The 13,252-nt window shown below is 46.1% G+C and overlaps 1 long non-coding RNA gene across 1 annotated transcript in view; it reads left to right on the top strand.

Annotated features, from left to right (window-relative positions):
• Window positions 1-2,173: 2,173 nt before the first annotated feature.
• Window positions 2,174-13,252, top strand: part of LOC134733192 (uncharacterized) — a 40,739-nt gene continuing 29,660 nt past the window's right edge. Inside the window, exon 1 of the long non-coding RNA XR_010116718.1 lies at window positions 2,174-2,412. This is a non-coding gene — a long non-coding RNA (uncharacterized lncRNA). The remainder of the gene's footprint in view (window positions 2,413-13,252) is intronic.

The following is a 13,252-nucleotide window of genomic DNA, read 5'->3' as shown; positions in this document are numbered from 1 at the left end:
CAGGGAGTCAGGAAAGGGGTGATTAATACTATGCCATGCCAGTGACGGACCAAAGAGCCTAAGCTTTTTTTTTTTTTTTTCTTAGATGGAGGTTCGTTCTTGTCACCCAGGCTGGAGTGCAATGGCGCGATCTTGGCTCACTGCAATCCCTGCCTCCCTGGCTCAAGCGATTCTCCCACCTCAGCCTCTTGAATAGCTGGGATTACAGGCACCCACCATCATGCCCAGCTAATTTTTGTATTTTTAGTAGAAACGGGGTTTCACCATGTTGGCCAGGCTGGTCTCAAACTCCTGACCTCAGGTGATCCACCTGCCTTGGCTTCCCAAAGTGCTGGGATTACAGGCGTGAGCCATCACGCCCGGCCTGAGCCTAAGCTTTTCATTTACAATAAGTCTCTGGATGTCAGAGCTGGATATATACCTTAAATATATGTCTCATTTTGGAGAAGGGAAACTGAGGCTCAGAGGCTTAGTAATGCTATGTAGTATTACCCTGGCCAGAAAGTGTCTTCCACTGTATGCCTGTCACCTAAAGAGCAACCTTGGGAATTAAAAGAACAAACTCCTGTCTATGAATCTGTCTATTTATTTAGTAATATTTAAACACTGGAAATGGTTTATGGTGGTGGAATCAGCACAGCTTTGTAGCTCTCAGATGTAAAGGCTGTGTCCCTTATTAGATACTGCTTATTCTTTCTGAGCCTGTCTTCTCATCTGGCAAATAAGAATTAAGAATAACTACTCTCCAAGCGTTGTCACAAATGAGATGACAGCAGGTAAAGCATGTAGTATGTGCTCAGAAAACTAAACGGAAGTACAATGATTAACTGCGTTAAAAAAATCTTGGGATTTATGTAGAAATAGCTGCAGAGGGGATAAAAAGAGCTTCTTGGAGCTTCTTTGCATGAAATATCATAACGCTGCAGAAGTTGTTTTTGTTTTCCATTGATTGAAAACACAAATAAACCCCAACTGAAGCACATCTTATGAAGGAATGAATGGATTTCCAATCTGTTTTCTTGTTTACTGTGGAAAATATGCGATCCAAGGAAAACACAGGTGGTTAAACTGCTCAGTGCCTCTATTTTTATCATAAGCAGAGGGCTCTAAGCATTCAAACCCAAATATTTTACTTAATAGAAAATGAAGACTTAACTTCTCAAGGTTAACTGGCTCCAGGTTTCCTGTGTCCAAATTTAGATTTTCTCTTTCAGCCATCAGTTGAAATTCCAAAACAATAATAAAAAGCTCACAATTAGCATTTTTACAGAAGCATTTTCTTTTCATTTAGGAACTTTTTCTTTTTTGGCATACCTTTTGTTTTGCAGAAATAAAATCTTCGTAGGGAGAGGAAAGCCACCTCCCCGGGTTGGATGCTTGCGAGATGCAGATGGGAGCCCACTCCGCAGGGCCCTGGAGAAGGTGGCGCCCCTCCCCCCTGCCCCCTCCCCCTCCCCCTCCCCCTGCCCCCTCCCCTCTTCTCTCCCCGCTGCCCCCCCCCCCCCCCGCCACCCGAGCTTGTGCGGACGTGTCTCGGGCGTGACCTTTGAGCAGCTGCGCCACCGGCTCAGCCTCGCGGTGGGGGAAACCCGAGTTCCCAACAAAACAGTTCCATCTTTGGCTAGGCCTTTGGTATTTCAAGGCGCTGCCAGTGGGGAGAGATGCCGCGTGCCTGAGAGGCTCTGGGAGGTCGCCGCAGCTTTCGCTTCCCGGGTTTTACATTTCCGAAGGGGCTGAACGTCTGCAGAGGAACCCGAGCTGGGGCTGGGGCTGGGGCTGAGGCCGGGGCGGGAATCTAACCAATGCACCTCTGGGGAGCCTAGAGAGAGCGTGGCTCATCCTCCTCCCCCGGTGGGTCCTTCAGCGCTCTTTCCTTCTGGTTTTCTTTTCTGCAGATGTTACGTGGTCAACAGACACTGAGGCTCTTTAAGCCCTTAAATCTCTAAGGGCTGAATCTCCTTCCTGATATTCGCCCCTCCTCCTAACCGGTAACAGTTTTCACAGGATTAAGTTACCTCTACCTGCCTGAAGGACTGGAGTGCAAAGTTGAACTTGACTCAGATAAATGAATTGAGCCTTCCCTGGGGAAAAAAGTTTAGACATCACTAATAGTAGTTAACTTTCGAGTGCTTCCTCTGTGCTAAGCGCGGTTCTAACCACTTAAATTAATAACTCATTTAATCATCACAACAATTCTATGACGTAGGAATTCTTCTTTCTGCTTTACAGGCACCAAAGAAGGCCCAGAGAGGTTTAAGAACTTCCTCAGAACCACACAGCTTCCAAATGGTTGGGCTGGGTTTACATTCAGGCGGTCTTGCTCCAGAGCCAGTGCTCCCAACCATTGCAAGCCACGAACCTCAACAAAGTGGAGAAGGAAACGCTGGGAAATTTGGAAGTCAGACATGGCAAGTGAGGACTTTCTTTTTTCTTTTTTCTTTTCTTTTTTTTTTTTTTTTTTTGAGAAGGAGTTTTGCTTTTATTGCCCAAGCTGGAGTCGGCTCACTGCAACCTTTGCCTCCCAGGTTTAAGCGACTGTCCTGCCTCAGCCTCCCAAGTAGCTGGGACTATGGGATTACAGGCATGCACCACCACGCCTGGCTAATTTTTTGTGTGTTTTTAGTAGAGACGGGGTTTCTCCATGTTGGACAGGCTGGTCTCGAACTCCCGACCTCAGGTGATCCGCCCACCTCGGCCTCCCAAAGTGCTAGGATACAGGCGTGAGCCATCACGCCTGGCCAGGACCTTCTTAAATGCTCTGTTTTGGTCAGAAAGTGCTGGGACCCCGGGGTGGCACACCCAGCACTCACCAGGAACTAAGTACCTGCTGTCCGTTTTGGGCACGTGCTGGCAGCTTGTTAACTCTCATGCCGCCATTCTCAAGAGGGGCTCCCCGGCAACCTGATCTATTGCCTGTTGGAAAGGGACAGGGCAGGCACTGGGACAGGAGAGGCTGACGGCAGGCAGGTGGCTCCCAGGGTCGGTCTGAAGAGAGAGGAGAGAGGTGTGAGAAAGAGAGGGACCCACAGCATGAGGGTCGAGGCAAGGGCCAGGTCTTGCTTTCGATGCCCCAGGAAGTATGCCAGGCACTTGGGGGAACTCCTGCCCTGAAATGGTGAAGTCTGTATCCAGCAGGCCAATTTGTTGATGAACAAGTTTGGCTAGACTGTCAAGGAGTCAGAATTTGCCCCTGTCTAGTTTGTTTCTTCGTATGGAGGTGTGGGCACAGAACAAGTCCTTAGGGGATGCTTCTGGGGAGAGAGCAGTGAAGGCCAAAGTTCTAGGATGGTTTGAGAGCTCCCTTCTCTGGCATGCGGAAGAGCAAGATGTGTGCCCTCCCCCAAACACGCGCCACACCAGCTTGGCTTCCCACTGGTCTGAATGTCTCTCTTGGCGAATTCTTCCTCTTGGATTCCATTACCTTTGTACTAACAGCTCCTACAGCGCCATTTTATATCAGCAAAAAGTACTCAGCACAGTTGCCTGAGTCAGGCAGGAAGAGCTTTGTGCCCCTCCCGCCTCCCACTCAGTACCCACCCACACAGCACACAGCAGGAGTACTGAAAGTGCATCCAGGCCGGGCGCGGTGGCTCACACCTATAATCCCAGCACTTTGGGAGGCTGAGGTGGGCGGATCACGAGGTCAAGAGATTGAGACCATCCTGGCCAACATGGTGAAACCCTGTCTCTACTAAAAATACAAAAATTAGCCTGGCGGGGTGGCACACGCCTGTAGTCCCAGCTACTTGGGAGGCTGAGGCAGGAGAATTGTTTGAACCGGAAAGGCAGAGGTTGCAGTGAGCTGAGATTGTACCACTGCACTCCAGCCTGGTGACAGAGTGAGACTCCATCTCAAAAAAAAAAAAGTGCACCTACAGGGTGTCCATGGGGTACCCTTGCATCACCCTGACTGTCTGAGTATCCCCAGGCCAATCTTCAGAGTACAATGTTCCTTCAGGTGGGTAAACTGGCATGGTGAGACCCTTTGTGGGTTCCTGTATGGGTCTGCCACTTACTTGCTGTGTGACCTTGGGTAGGTTACTTAACTTTTCTGTGCTTCAGTCTTGTCAGCAAAATGGTGATAATACTAATACCTACTTCAGAGGGTGTTGTAAGAACTTAAATGAGTTAGTAAGTCTAAAATGCCTGGTCCATGGCAAGTGCTCAATAAATATTAGTTTCTGCTTTTACTATTGTCACAACTATTATTAGTTTGGTGCAAAAGTAATCATGGTTTTTGCCATTGAAAGTAATGCCAAAACGCGATTACTTTTGCACTAACCTAATATTATGCAACTCTAAGCAAGTAACTTTACGTCTCTGAATCTCATTGTCCTCATGATAAGATGAGTGTAAGAGTGTCTGTTTTATAGGATTGTTGTGAGAATTAAACAGTGTTAATTACTATTGTAAAGTTTGCAATAAATAACCATTATTTATGTGTTGCTTTAGCCTAGTTTACCTCCCAGGAGATGACCTTATTTCTAAACGTATAGGGGTTTCTTAGAGGAGCTTCGGAATACTAATCATTGCTAGTGAGGGCACTTGGACACTTTGCTTAACCTCAGCCAGTACCTCTTTTCCCAGCTGTAAAATGGTATGATAATAAGCACCCCTAGGAATCTCAAGGATGTTACGAGGGAAAAATATGCAATAATATACAAAGCACTTTGAGCTTCTCTGAAGACAGATGCATATAAATGGAAGGTGGTATTATAAGGTGGGGTAATCACTGGTTCCCTCCCCCCCTTTTTTATTTAATTAGGAGAAAACTAGTAATTAGGAAGCATGGCCTTGTTAAAGCTGTGGCCTGGGAAATAGTTCTCTTGGCACCTAATCAGAACTGTGACATGGCGCAAGTTTTTGCAAAATGTGGGCAGCGGGGGACCTTCCCCTAGGCTCAGATTGTGAGAAATTTGCTGTCTAGGGGCCAGATCCTGAGGTGGCTGAGCTGGCTGGGGAACCTCCTAAGGAGATCTTCACTCAGGTCTGCAGAGGGACTCTGCCCTGCCTCAGTAGCCCGCATCTCTGGGGACCTCAAAGTCATTCTCATCTGCAGGTTACAGCTTGCTGCAGGCCCAGAACCAAGCTTTTCCACCACATGGCCTTCTTGGACCCACTGGGGCGACTTCAGGGTTCTGAAAAGCACCTCAGATCTAGTCTGGTCTCTGATTCAGTAGCAGAGACAAAGAAATCCCTGCCTGTTCCCCTTAACATGGGCCATTGTGGAGTAGGTGCTGGGGCCCTAGCTTGCCCACACTGTCTCTCTCCTTGCGAGTCCCAGTTTGCCCATTCTCCTGGATCCTGCTTAAAGGCCGCCTCTGCCAGGAGGCCTTCCCAGGTCTTCCCAGTTACCATCACTCTCTTCCTCCTCTAGACTCTGTGTTTGGTACAATGTGGTTTTTGTGTGTGTCCTGTCTTCTCTCACATTTGACTCTGAGCCACTGGAAGAAAGGGAAGGAAAGTAAGAGAAATGAAGTATTCCCATCCCCAGGCACCTGGCCAGATGTTGCAGACAGACTGACCAGCACAATTGTATTGATTCCCCCTCAATGCGTTGAAAAAGCAAACGGGAGGCATCTGGAAAATCTTGAGATAAGCAGCTCCATTTTCAATGATGAATCTTTTAAAATACACAGAAATGGTATATTGGTGATTGTTATATTCACCTTAAATGTCTTTTTCTTATGTATTTAAAAGAAGTGAAACTTGTAGATACAGCTAGGGCTCCCCATGTCCACTCACTGAAGTCCCTTCGCTCTCCCTTCTAGGGTCCACCACTTTCCTTGTCATTTGATAAAGGACCCTGCATCCATGGATGGAGAGAGGGGATTGCTAAAGTGCCGAATTGCGTGTGAAATTCTATGTGTGCCCCTTTCTCACCCATGCCACATCCATTGTGGAGCTGCTCTTGACTCAACCTTCCAGCAGTCTCCACTGCAACCACTCTGGCCGAGGCCACCATTTTCTTTTTTTTTTTTTTTCTCTCGCCATGGTTGGAGTGCAGTGGTGCGATCTAGGCTCACTGCAACCTCTGTCTCCAGGGTTCCAGCGATTCTCCTGCCTCAGTCTTCCGAGCAGCTGAGATTACAAGCGCGTGCCACCATGCCCAGCTAATTTTTGTATTTCTTAGTAGAGATGGGGTTTCACCATGTCGGCCATGCTGGTCTTGAACTCCTGACCTGGTGATCCACCCGCCTCGGCCTCCCAAAGTGCTGAGATTACAGGTGTGAGCCACTGCGCCCGGCCCAGGCTACCATTTTCTGACATTTAAATCTTTTGCTCCCCGTAGCAGCCTCAGACAGACATTCTAAAGTCTTAGATCATATTGCCCCTTTGCTCAAAGTCCACTCATGGCTTTAGATTTAACTCGGTAAAATTCCTACGTGATATGTGTCTCCCGACTTCTGCCCCTCTGACCACATCTCTCACTGAGGCAGCCTTCCTCCCTCTTCCCGAGGTCCAGCCATGCTGCTCCTTTTGCTTGTCCTCATTCACGCTGGGCATGGCCTCAGGCTGTTCACGTGAGCGCTTGTTGCTGCGCTCTTCCCCAGATAACCACATGGCGAACCTCTTATATTCTTTGGTTCTTTGCTCACGTTCACTTCTCAATGAAGACTCCCTGACAAGTCCTGTTTAAAAATGTGACATCATTCCCACCTATCTCTCTCTTGTCCTGCTCTAATTTTCCTTTTTCCATAGCGCTCTTGACCAGGACAGGGTCTCACTCTGTCGCCCAGCCCAGAGTATAGTGGAGTGATCATGGCTCACTGAGGTCTCAACCTCCTGGGCTCAAGTGGTCCTCCTACCTCAGCCTCCTGGGTAGCTGGGACTATAGGCACATTCTACCATGCCTGGCTAATTCTTCGTATTTTTTTTCTTTGTAGAGATGGGGTTTTGCCATGTTGTCCAGGCTAGTCTCGAACTCCTGGGCTTAAGTGATCTGCCCACCCTGGCCTCCCGAAGTGCTGGGATTACAGGTGTGCACCACCTTGCCTGGCCCATAGCCCTTGTTTTCTTGCAAATTATGTATTTTACTTATTTATTACATTCATTGTTTATTGCCTGTTTTTCTGTCTTATAAGCTCCATGACAGCAGGAAATTCTCTCTGTTTGTCCACTGATGTTTCTGAGTCCCTGCAATAGTGCCTGGCACATAGGTGCTCCATAAATATTTGCTGAATGATTAAATAAATAAATGGATGAATGGATATGGGCATTTCTCACTGCAGAGGGTCCAGAACTTTCATTAGATTTTCCAAGGTGTCTGTGACACAAAAAAGGGTAGGAACCATTGACATAGTAACCCATCAAAAAGTTTGCTGGAAATTCTTTGCTTGCCAGGAAGTCTGCCTAATGAAGCAGGAGATCCTGGGGGATTTTTCTCCTTTTTTGATTTGTGTCTCTCCAGAGAGCTAATGCTGGCAGCTATCGGGATGTCCTCTTCCAGGACTGGTGATGAGTTTCCCTGGATCCAGCCCTGGCCTGACTGAGGTAGGGAACCAGGGAGGCATTGATGGAGGCCATGGGCAGGAGCCCCGGCAGTGGGCCGGCTCCACAGAAGCTGTAATTTTCCTTGCTCCTTTTGTGGAGTCTGTCTGGGAGCAGAGGCTGAATGCGGCCACAGCCTCCTGAGCTTCCTTGAGGAGCTAGGCAAGATGCCCAGACCAACAGGAGCTGCTTCCTGTCTTACAGGCTCCAAGCGTAGGAAAGGAGTAAGATCAGGACTTCTTGTAGGAGCCCTAGCCTGGGTGACCAGACAGTGGCCTGTGATGCAAAGAGAGATAATAGTCAAGTGGAGGGAGCTTGGAAACAAAAAGACACCAAAGGCCATCTGGAGGGGATAGTGGGAGTGAATTGGAAGTGAGTCAGCCAGCTCACAGGGCAGTTAAAAAGACAACTGGGTAATTGTGGGTGCAGTCGGCAGGTCATACACAGAAAATGAGGAACAAGTGGTTAATTGGGCCCACAAGCCCAGGATCCCGCCTATAATTAGCAAATTGCAGGGCTTTGATATTTGCTTTGGTAACAACTTGTGTAGTAAATTGCAGGGAGGAAAACTGTACCCCCAGCCTGGGAGGTGACTCTGTGTCACCATTCTCTCGCAAACACTTGTAGGCAGCACACACATGAATATACTCCCAGCATTGGGGGTAGGACTTGCACCTTTCTGCAGGCTGACAGCCTCCTGTGATGCTTTCTGTTTCCATTTACTCCTTGCTTAAGTTTTTGCCAATCAGGGCTGAAGCTGCGGGCTGGTTTCCTGGTGCATGCTGCCATTGTTCACACACTGATTTTCATGTTCCCTTAAGCTGTAGCCCTTGGGGAGGAGAGACCTCCTGGCCAGAGATGTGACCAGGAGTGGCCATGTGGTAATGGCCATGGGTAATTCCCATGCAAGTTCCATAGTTGGGGAGGGGGAAGAGACACAAGTGACTTCTGTTTCAGCATGGTTAAAATTTTGTCTATGAGGATGGTCAGTGCTTGTTCCTGATCAGAGACTGGCCTTTGTAGGTTTCATATCTGTGGCTACCTCTGCAGGCTTCTCAGCCATTGTGACCAAAGTGCAGACCAGAAGCATAGGAAAATGGCACTGGGCTTGTCATGGTAAAACCCTATAAATGTCCACACATGCAGAGAGACTGGTGAGCATAGGCAATGAAAAGAGCACTAAATGAGAGTGTCAGGAGACCTGGGTTTGAATTTGCACTCCCTACTGGTGGGTCTTGTCAAGTCACTTAAATACTTGTACATCATCTCTGTCATTTATAGGTCTGTTTCTATTGACTGATTTTTCTCTTGATTATGGGTCACCGTTTTTCTGCATCTTTATATGTCTGGTAATTTTTTCATTAGATGGTAGACATTGTAATATTCTATCATTAAGTATTTGGATTTTGTTGTCTTCTTTTTTTAAAAAAAATCTTGGTTTTGGCTTTGTTTGGGCTTTATTTTGGCAGACAGTTAAGTTGCACATGGATCAGTTTGACATCTTTGAATCCTGGCTTTACACTTTGCTATGGAGAGTCTAGAGTAAACTTCACTCCAGGGATAATTCGGCCGTTTTATTCAAGTGTGATTTCTCTGGGCTCTTCACTGAATGTCCGAAGGGATCACCAAGGACTCTCCACTTTGGCTGGTTGATGCACAGTTAATGGCCTTACCTTTTGAGAGCTTTGGATTGTTCAGCTTACAAGTCTCCTGTCATTTCTCTTCCCTGGTCATGTAGAGTTTCACTTTATACACATATAGTTGAATACTCAGCAAAGACTCAGGAAAATATCTCAGCAGACTTATGGTGTTACTTTTCTGTGTATCTCCCTCCTTTCAAAAATTGTGATCCTCAACTCCTAGCTGCCTCAGGTCCATAGACTGATCTCTGTCTCCTCAACTTAGTGAAGCTACTGGACTGTGCTCTTGGGCTGGAAATTGCCTCCAAGCATAAAGCTGGGGTTATTTCAGGTCTCACCTCATTGATGCATTCTCTCACAGATTACAGTTTTGCACTACCTATTTCCCAATGTCTGAGAACAGTAGTAATTCTATCGAGACTGGAAGTTGAAGTCTTCTCAAGTTAATAAAACTTGTTTTCCCAAATGTAGAGGCAGAATATAACCGTATTTTCCTCAAAAGTTAGTCATGATAACTCAACTATGTAATGGATCTGAAAACACCTATAATGATGCATGAAAGAAGCAATGGAGCATAAAATTAGAATAGGTAATAAATTATAGTATTATTTTTCTTTTCCTTTGACACAATAGTATAAATGGATTTATCATTTTCACAAAATTGTAGAATTTTAGAGCTGCAAGGGACTTACCTCAGGAAGATAAAATTGGGTTGCTCCAAATACCTCATTTTACAGATGAGTAGACTGAAGCTTAGTGAGGGAAAGCAGTTTTCCCAAGCCCCCATGGCCTATTAGTAGAAGAATGAGACTGGCACTCAGGTGTCTTGGCTCCCAGCCTATGGGGCATCCATCCATTCAGCTCACATTTATTGAGTATCTACTAAGTTCAGAACATTGAACTAATTGCTATATTGCCTCTCTATAATATCTTAGTTTGCAGAAACGTTAAAAAATCAATTTTGGAACATTATAGTAAGTTCAATAAATCAGCATATAATTTTGGACTTCTCTGGAGTGAGTAAGTCTGATTGACATTAATTGAAGCAGCCTCCATTGTCCAATGCAAAAATGCAAAGTGCTTCCAGCATTCAGATCTCATGGGATATTCTATTATAGTGTTTCAGACATATGAACATGTCAGGTAATTACTGTGGTTTTATGGCCCTGTCAGTTATGGTTATAGGGAAGCTAAGGATTTACTCTGCATGCAGCCCTTCCAGCCACTCAGTGTAAAAATGGATGATAAAACTTTTAAGAAAAGTGTGCAGCATGTTGCGAGATGTGAGCAGAACACCATATAAGATGTCAGGGGTCCTGGATTCTAGACTTGGTTTGTTACTTCCATTTTCTGTGCCTAGGTTTTTCTAACTGTAAGAAGAGGACAATAGCCTATGATCTACAGTGCCCATTCCAACTCAGAGAATCTTTACATCTGGAGATCTACAGCAGGGCTATCTCTAGTGACATGCATGAAGAAGCTTGGAAATGGTGCTGGGTAGGAGCTGAGTGTGCAGAATGTGGAAAGGCATTCTAAACCAAAGGAAGAACACGAGTAAAGATGATGAAGCAGGGATAAGGCTAAAATGAAATTTGTGATCTGATCCACATACAAGCACAATGTAGTACACCTGGAATATAGGGAAGAGCTTGAGGACCCATGAGCAACTATCCCGGTACTCTTGGAGGCTCTGCAACCACAGTTTGAGAAACTGCGCATTAAAAGTTAAAAAGTGTCACCTGAATAGTTAATAACATCAAAGATTGTGAAAGCAAGTATAAATAACACAGAGATTAAAATAATGAGGCAGGATCAGAACGTGTCATATTTATCTATTTTTTCCTGTATCACTGAAACAAAAACATAACATTTCAAAATTATTATGTAGAACTCCTCTCCTCTTCCAGAACAATGCCCAGAGCTTTGCAGACTCTGGTTTGCAAAAAAAAAAAAAAAAAGTCTTGAAAGGGGATAGTGGTAGATGAGATGAGAAATGTTGATCAGGAGGAGATCACGGAAAGCCTTGAACACCAGTTTTCAGGGCTAGTCACCTTATCCTGCAGGCTGTAGGGTTGCAGGGAGTGAGTGATACTTTATGAGCAAAAGGCTTAGTATGCTGAGGTCTGTGTTTCAGCTTTCTCTGGTTACAGTGTGAGGGATGGACTACAGGGGTAGCACAGAGGACTTGTCAGGAGGCTGGCTCAATAGCCCGGGTGGCAAGGAATGAAGGATGAAAGTCTGAGGACCCTGACACAGGGCGAGTGTTGGAGGAAGGCTGAGGATGAAAAATGAATGAGACCTGTTTGTTGACTGCCATGGAGGTCAGGATGAAGCCCACATTACTAGGTTTCTAGGCCATGTGATGGGGTGAGTGGTGATTGTAGAATCACCCCAGAAGCAGAGCAGCAATTCAAAACAGGATTTGAGACAGAGAGAGAGCGACAAATCTGGGCTTTTATTTGATTCATTCTGTTTTTTCCATGTTTGAAAAATAAAAAGGATAAATGCGTCTATTCCTTGGAGTTTTGTAAGGACTGATGAATTAGCAATATGAAAGCACCTAGGACATGTCAGCCACATAGAACCTTCCCAATACATGTTAATTCCATCCATCCATCTATTTATTATTTATATAAGTTTGCAAGTTTGGAGGGAAATAATTAGTTTAATTAGGACCGTATCAAACATTTCAAACTCATTTTGAGTAAAGAGCTCATTAGCCAAGGGGCTGTCTGTAGGGTCAGATCACTTCCAACCACTAGATTGGGCCACAGTTCAAGGCCAGAAGCTTGTTTCCACAAGCATCAGGACCTTTCTCTCTCTTCCTTTCACTACCAACTCCCTACCCCCACTGCCATCCTTTTCTAGATCTCTTATGTAGTAAATGCAAAAAAAAAAGAAACAAACAAAAAAAGTGCACAAACATTATATGAAAAGCATATTCAATTGAACCAATGAGTGTATTCAGTTGACTCTTCTGAGGACATACCTGTGCCAGACCGTGGTACGTAGATGTGTGAGAGACTGTGGCATTCTCCTCTCCTCCGTGACTGGACAGTACCATCAGCCTTGAGGCTCACAGCGTTGCCTTGCCTTGGGAGACGCAGGCTTCGGTGAGAGTGCCCCATGGAGCCTGACCTTAGTTGCAGGCCTTCAATGTGATGAGCAACACCAGGCACTCTTTCTCAGGCTCCTGATCCCCATGTGGTTTGCATATTGGTCAAATCAGCTGAACTCTCCCACATTGGCCTCCTCCCTTTTTCTCAGCTCCAGGAGACCAGCGTCCCCGAGCAAGGGAAACACTTCGCTCAGCTGCTTTCATCACGACAGCCAGTGCTGAGTGCAGAGCTGTCAGGAAGCCACGCCACGCTCGCAGCCGGTAGCACAGGCCAGAGAGCAGGGTGGCACTGCAGCAGGTGCCTGGGTGTCCCTGTGAGCTCAGTGGGACAAGATATCTTCTGTAGAATCCAGTGTGGCCTTGGTTTGGCTTTCCAACAATTTTAGCCCAACCAGATCCCTCCCTTTAGAATTCCTTCCCTTGGACAAAGCAACTGCAACTATAATTTCAGATTCAAAGGAAGCCTGCAAGCTCTGGCTTCCCTTCTTTGCTTCCTTTTTTTTTTTTTTTTTTTTTTTTTTTTTTTTGAGATGGAGTTTCACTCTTGTTGCCCAGGCTGGAGTTCAGTGGTGCAATCTCGGTTCACTTCAACCTCTGCCTCCTGGGTTCAAGTGATTCTCCTGCCTCAGCCTCCAGAATAGCTGGGGTTACAGGTGTCTGCCACTATGCCTGGCTAATTTTTTGTATTTTTAGTAGAGACGGGGTTTCGCCATGTTGGCCAGGCTGGTCTTGAACTCCTGACCTCAGGTGATCCACATACCTCAGCCTCCCAAGTGCTGGGATGACAGGTGTGAGCCACCATGCTCGGCCCCTTCCTTCTAACCCAATCTGGATGTTGTACTTTTACATACTCCTACCATTGAGGGGTTGGATCTAAGTCTCTTCCCCTTGAATCTGGTTGGGTTTGTGACCGCTTTGACAAGCAGTACAGCAGAAGTGACTCTATGTGATTTCAAAGCTAGGTCATAAAAAACCATGTGGCTTCCAGCTTGTTCACTGTGTA

The sequence above is a fragment of the Symphalangus syndactylus genome, chromosome 17, assembly GCF_028878055.3.
Source record: "Symphalangus syndactylus isolate Jambi chromosome 17, NHGRI_mSymSyn1-v2.1_pri, whole genome shotgun sequence".
Classification (NCBI taxonomy): Eukaryota; Metazoa; Chordata; class Mammalia; order Primates; family Hylobatidae; genus Symphalangus; species Symphalangus syndactylus.
The sequence above is the reverse complement of the archived record's forward strand: the minus strand, read 5'-3'. Positions and strand labels throughout refer to the sequence as shown.